This window comes from Miscanthus floridulus, chromosome 3 (genome assembly GCF_019320115.1).
Source record: "Miscanthus floridulus cultivar M001 chromosome 3, ASM1932011v1, whole genome shotgun sequence".
Taxonomy (NCBI): Eukaryota; Viridiplantae; Streptophyta; class Magnoliopsida; order Poales; family Poaceae; genus Miscanthus; species Miscanthus floridulus.
In genome coordinates, this window is record NC_089582.1 from 289,468 (window position 1) to 295,893 (window position 6,426).

General features: G+C 40.1%; 1 long non-coding RNA gene across 1 annotated transcript; it reads right to left on the reverse strand.

Moving 5' to 3' along the window:
- Nucleotides 1–999: 999 nt before the first annotated feature.
- LOC136541232 (uncharacterized) lies at nt 1,000–5,205 on the reverse strand. The gene is made up of 5 exons (XR_010780261.1): nt 4,858–5,205; nt 3,913–4,023; nt 3,319–3,407; nt 2,837–3,074; nt 1,000–2,750 (listed from the first exon to the last, which is right to left on the reverse strand). It is a non-coding gene; the product is annotated as an uncharacterized lncRNA (long non-coding RNA).
- Between the last annotated feature and the right edge of the window lie 1,221 nt (nt 5,206–6,426).

Genomic DNA, 6,426 nt, shown 5'->3' on the forward strand with positions numbered 1-6,426 from the left:
TACTTTAATACTATCAATGTCAGATGCCATTTTTCTATGTATCTAATGACCATTAGTTGTAGATACAGTGCCAATCATCGACACTATCATAACTCAAGTGTTGACTGCAGGATTGGGAGATACCTGTAGAGAACGGCGGGCATGGTCAGACTGCAGTGGACAACGAACTTGGTTACTGCTGTTTATCAGCGATAGAAGGGCTTGATGGTGGCGACGGTAAGGCCAGGCGGAGACCGATTGCGCAGTTCGCTTCGAGCCGGCGGCGGAAGGCCCTGGCCGAGGCCGAGTTCCCCTGTTTCAATATACAAGAAAAGTGGGCGCGCTTCGTCGTGCCTGCACATATATTGTGTGGCCTCCTGCACTGCAGTGCATAGCTCTATTTACACTATTTTGTCGATGCATGTTTTAGACGTGGTCCGGTACACTTTGCTTCGGTAGATGTGTTGCACATCTGTTTGATTGCTGCCTGCTTTATCAGAACAATCATCTGCTAAATTAGCTGCCGACAAAAGTGATGCAGCTACAAACATGCTGCCATGGACTCTCTACCTAGATAGACACAAGAGAATAGGAAGTGCCAATGAAACCAAAATATGCAAGTTCGATACTAATACAGCTCCCTATATCTACATGGGGCCTCACTGGCTGAAAACATTCCACCAACTAATAATGTCCAAGCAATCAATGTACTCGATTTGCTCTCTTGGCAAGAAGAGCCAAACTGGAGAAGAATCAGAGCTAGAGGAATGTACTGATGACGACGATCGATGAACCTGAAGCATATTAAAAAATGACTCTAGATCCTTAATAAAGCAGTACAAAGATGTATCTGCCAACTGCCATTTAGTTACTACTTGTATTCACATTCTGAGAAGAGAAGCAGAAGTAGAAGGCACGTCCATTTAGTAGGAGCAGACGTAGAAGGCACGTCCATTTAGTAGGAGCAGAAGTAGAAGGCACGTCCATTAGACAGTGATGCGGAAAAGTTCAGAAAAAAAAATCTTTCATATATATGCAGCAATGCTGTTTCAACCTATATTCCTCTCATCTCCATTTTCTCCTGTTTCTGTGCAGAAGATCAGTGAATGTCAAAGAAAAACAATTAATAGTATAAAAAAAATTCCAACTCGAAACATCCACGATGAGCCCATAGATGGCATCCTCAAAAGTCCAAGCTGCGGCTAACTTAATCAGATGTGACATTTGGACATGACAGAGAGAGCGCAAGGGAGCAAGCGAGAGAGGAAGAACAATCCTAAGATTTTCTTTCAATTCACCGCTGCTCATAGATGGCATCCTCAAAAGTCAAGCGGTTTGTGCTTTGTGAAGTGATGAGTGGCTTCTAGAACTCGAATGTACATGATTAAGCATCATCATCTCTACCAAAATATACTTGGATACGAGGGCTTCTTGGAAAAACTAAAAAATGAATAAGCTGTTAGCTACTTATGTTCTAGTAGTAATTCATACTATTAACACAAAGGACATCAAAAATACCATTTTTGCTTCTAAATATTAGCAACAACCATAAAAAAGAAGAGCCCATCAGAACAAATATATTCACCACAATTATCAGAGGCATTATAGACACTGTAGAATTGAGCTCAAAACGCCATGAGCTATGATATGGTATCCAAAAATGAGGTTGCCCAACAAAAAAAAGTCACATCCTTTTATAATCTTTTTTGGATTATGCAGTGACAGAGATAAAATGAAAACACAAAAAAGTCACCTGATCATTCGGTTGTGTCAAACACCAGTTGGGTGACAGTTCAAGAAAATATAAGAATAATGTTTGATCGCTCAATCACTGAAAGGAAGGGCAAGGAGTTGGCTTCAATGGACATGAGACGTGTGGAATTTCACATGTATCAGTCTCACGATGCCGGCAAGAGGTCGCTGATGTAGTATACCTGCTTTATTTGTTTTTCAGCACTGCTTAAATTCTGTTAGAATTGATCTCACACTGCTACAGAAGTTAACTGTAGGGGCGGCTCTAGAGCCTCTGTAGGGGCGGCTGCACCAGCCGCCCTTCCCAGGGTGTTCCTACAGAGGGTGCCTCTGTAGGGGGCGGTTTCCTGACCGCCCCTACAATGCCCTCTGTAGGGGCGGCTGGTAATATCAGCCGCCCCTGTAGTGGACTTCTGTAAGGGCAGCTGTATCACGAGCCGCCCCTGCTGTGTGTATTTGTAAGGGCGGTTCAATCAAGAACCGCCCCTACAGTGGATTTTCTAGCAAAAAAAAAATTCAAATTCAAATCTGACCACATATATATATAATTCAAATTCGAATCTGACCGCCACAAATATACATATATACATCCACAAACACAAAACCATTATTTAGAACAATTGTCCAAATACTAGAAGTGTAATGAGTACAGAGCTTAGAAACCAATCACAGGATCATGCGTAGAACAACAATTAATTATAAACATGGGATGCATATATCTAATCCACTTGTATTATCTAAAAAAGGTACATCTCATCCACAGCTATGAAATATAAAATAGAGAATACTTGATACATTTAGCAGGGATAGGCACATAGTCCACAGCTATGAAATATAAAATGGAGAATACTACATAGTTTTAGCACATCAGGGAAGTGCACAATATGGCCACCTTTGTATTAAAGGGCATTGCACAAAACTGGTAAATAGAGAAGCTCAAAGAAACTCACCGCCGCCTAAGAGGCCCAGGGGAGCGCCTGCGTGGTGATGGGCTGCCACGTCCCCTCCTAGGTGAAGGACTGTGGTTGAGAAAATAGCGTTAGCAATTCCAGTGATCCATTCACAGATCTTATAGAATTATAGAAGTTATTTAAGCACTGATTACCGCATCGGTGACCTATGCCTCGTAGGTGGTGGAGAAGGAGAACGCCTTCTAACTGGAGATAGTGGTCTCCTGCGAGGAGGTGTGTCACCACGCCTGACAGGAGAAGGATCTGGTCGACGAATAGGCGGAGAATCAGGACGACACCTAGGTGATGGGTCAGGTGGACGCCTGGGTGATTCAGCCCTTCGATTTGGAGATCGTTTCCGTGGAGGCGAAGCTGGCTTCATTCGTGGAGATGCTGTAGACAAGTATGTAAACAATTAAGTCATCATGAGGTGAACATGCACCTTCAGGGGGGGAGTTCCTTGATACGAGCAGAAGTAACAAGCAAAGAATAAGGAATAGTGATTATATAGTTCCAAAGCTTCAGAATGCAAATATAATTTCACTATCTTGGGTCTCTTCACTGTGACTACAATCATTACAATAGACTTCCGAGTTCTAACAGAATAAAGTGCATGAAAATATAAACACAAGCTCACCAAATATCTCTTTCAAGTGAGCCTCATTAACATTCCTTGATAAGTGATCAATGCAGAGAACAGCCGACTCGGCAGGAGGTGACGCTTTCCTGAAACCAATAACCATTTCTTCAATAATTTAGGGCTCAAGAGTCACATGTAGAGGTAGATATGAAAACAGGGAACACAAAACCATGCAAGGTTCCTGGGGAAACAGATGAAATCTACAGATTTAACAGTAAAAGCCCAACAGCATGTCATGCACATGATAGAAACTTCCCCAGAAAAATATAGGGCAAAAGAAGTCGATGGAGTTATGAACAGTAAGCAGCAACATCACAGCCACAAAGAAATTTATCAGATGCTGCTATGACATTTTCTGAGTAACATGTGGAGCTGTAGCATCCAATATAATAAGAATTGAAGATCCTTTGTATCATTAGCCCATATACAGCATCCTATTTGACAAACTACAATTACTTCATATATATACAAGACAAAAAATGATAGTCAAGTAACAAGTGAAACAGCACGCTATAAATATATATAATTATCAATAAACATAGCCAGAGAATTAAAGTAACATATGCAGTTTATATGCAAACTTGTATATACCTAGGGGGTGAAGCCTTTTTAGGTGGTGGTGATGGCGAACGGACTTTCTTTGAGGGTGAGCCCTTTTTGGGGGGCAGCGAAGGTGATCGGCCTTTTCATGCTCCAGGCGAACTGGGCAGACAACAGTATCCAGAAGTAGCACCCAAGATAAAGAGAACCAGCATAAGAAACATTACAGTTCATGAGAAAAATACCAAACAACCATGTTCAAGCAGAACGCACGTCGTGTAACTACATGACTTCATATATGAGAAGATTTTAAATTAAATTGCCATGAGCCCATGACAGCAATAAAAACATGTTAACAGGGCGAAGCAAAAGCATGAGGCATGATGGATTCATCAATCAATAAATTGATGTCAACAAATTGATTTGGGTACCAAATGCTGGTCAGTGCAGGCAGCTGCTATTACAGAAAATGCAGAAGGCACAGCTAAATAATAAGCCTACAACAGGGAGTTGGAACCAATCAAAGGTGTCCATCTGAATTCTGAATGCAGGGTCACACAATTAACTTATGTTTCCAGTCTATCACGAGCATGATTGAAAAACCGAATTCAGCATTAGAAAACTGTTACCAAACTCTGGTTCTGTTTAATGCTGAATGACAGCATCCATACGTTGAGTGCCACAAGGACAAACTGTAATTGTATTCAACAGAAGTAGTCTGAACACGCAAGCCACGCCTGAAGTGTAAACTTATCTGAATCAAGCAGCCTCGTACTAAATACTCTAGTCCTCAAGGTTTATGATGAAGTTACTGAAGGCACTAGGGTTTAACGAAGCGACTCTCAAAAAAGTATAAACGTTGAAACGGGGGATAACTCGCTACCCGGACGAACAAACAGTACACACACCCAAAAACAAACTCCGAACAAATGCAACAAAACCTAATAAATTAGCCTAGAAAACAGTGGATCTATAGGGTGTAGGGTCGAGCCTCACCTGCGCTTAGCCGGAGGAGGGGAGCGGCTCCGGGACTGGGAGGACGACGACGAGAAGGAGCGGGAGCGCGACCGGGAGCGGGACGAGACGGAGCCGGAGGAGACGGAGTGGGACGGCGAGCGGGAGGAAGAGCCCGAGGAGGAGCGAGACGCGGAGCGGCCACGCCGAGGCTTCGCCATCGTCCCCGGCGGCGGCAGTGGCGGCGGCACGGCGAGCGTCGGCGACCCTGCGGTGCTGGGCTAGGGTTTTGAGCGGGTTGGGAGAAGGGAGAGATTGGGAGTGTACGGTTCCATCCCAGACTCCAGTTCAACCCACCCGTGTCGGTGTGAAAAGATCCCAAACACTTAGCGCCCGCGGCGACAGCCAGTGTAATATACCTCAGAGGCACTGTATGAATGGCTGAGGTTATAAACTGCTCCTATAGTTAATTTTTTTTTCTTCAAAATTTTAAATCAAAATTAATTATTCACATATAAATAATAAATAATACAGTACAAAATTTTATAATTATTTTTTTTAGATATATTTACATATACAATAACTAAAACAACTACAACAGTTTAAAATTGCAAAATTAAATCTTTAAAAATGAGAATTTTTTTTTAAATTTTAAAAAATTAAAATTAAAATTACTAAAATAATTTTGAGACATCAAATGATTTCAAATGAGAATTTGATAAACATCAAAGTTGTAGAGGTCATGAAGATCTACAACTTTTATTTTGGTCATCTTGTCATTTGATAAAATTTGAACATTTCAAATTTAAAATTTTAAAAAATAACAAGTTCGAACCAAAATTTGAGACCCAAAATGATTTCAACGTAAAAAGTGATGAATACCAAAGTTGTTCAACTCATGAATATCTACAACTTTTATTTTAGTCATCTTGTCATTTGACAAAATTTGAATATTTCAAATTTGAAATTTTGAAAAACGACAAGTTCGAACCAAAATTTGAGACCCAAATTGATTTCAACATAAAAAGTGATGAATACCAAAGTTGTTCAACTCATGAATATATACAACTTTTATTTTGATCATTTCTTCATTTGACAAACTCTTAGCACACATTGTTCACTAATCTTACACATGTCTCATGTAGTTTTTAAATCCTTACGAGAGATATGTCACATTTGTGAACAATGTCATTATCATTTTGTCATATGAAGAAAATGACCAATACAAAAGTTATAGATCTTGATGAGTTATTCAACTTTGGTATTTATCACTTTCTCAGCTGAAATCATTTGGGGTACCAAAATCTTGTCTGAAGTTGCATTTTTTTGAAATTCAAAATTTAAATTGCTCAAACTTTTCATATGTATATATTGATAAAACCAACAAAATAAATTGATAGAGAATGATTTTAGAAAATTTTAGAAAAAAAAATCATCAGATTTGGAGTTAGTATGAGGAAGAAAAACTAGTTACAAAGTTGACCCACGGATTAAAAAAAGAAATTATACTGTTCACTATGATCCTGTAAGGATCATCTAGAACAGTGTTATTTCTCTTTTTAATCTGTGGGTAAACTTTGTAACTAGTTGTCCTCCCTTATACTAACTCCA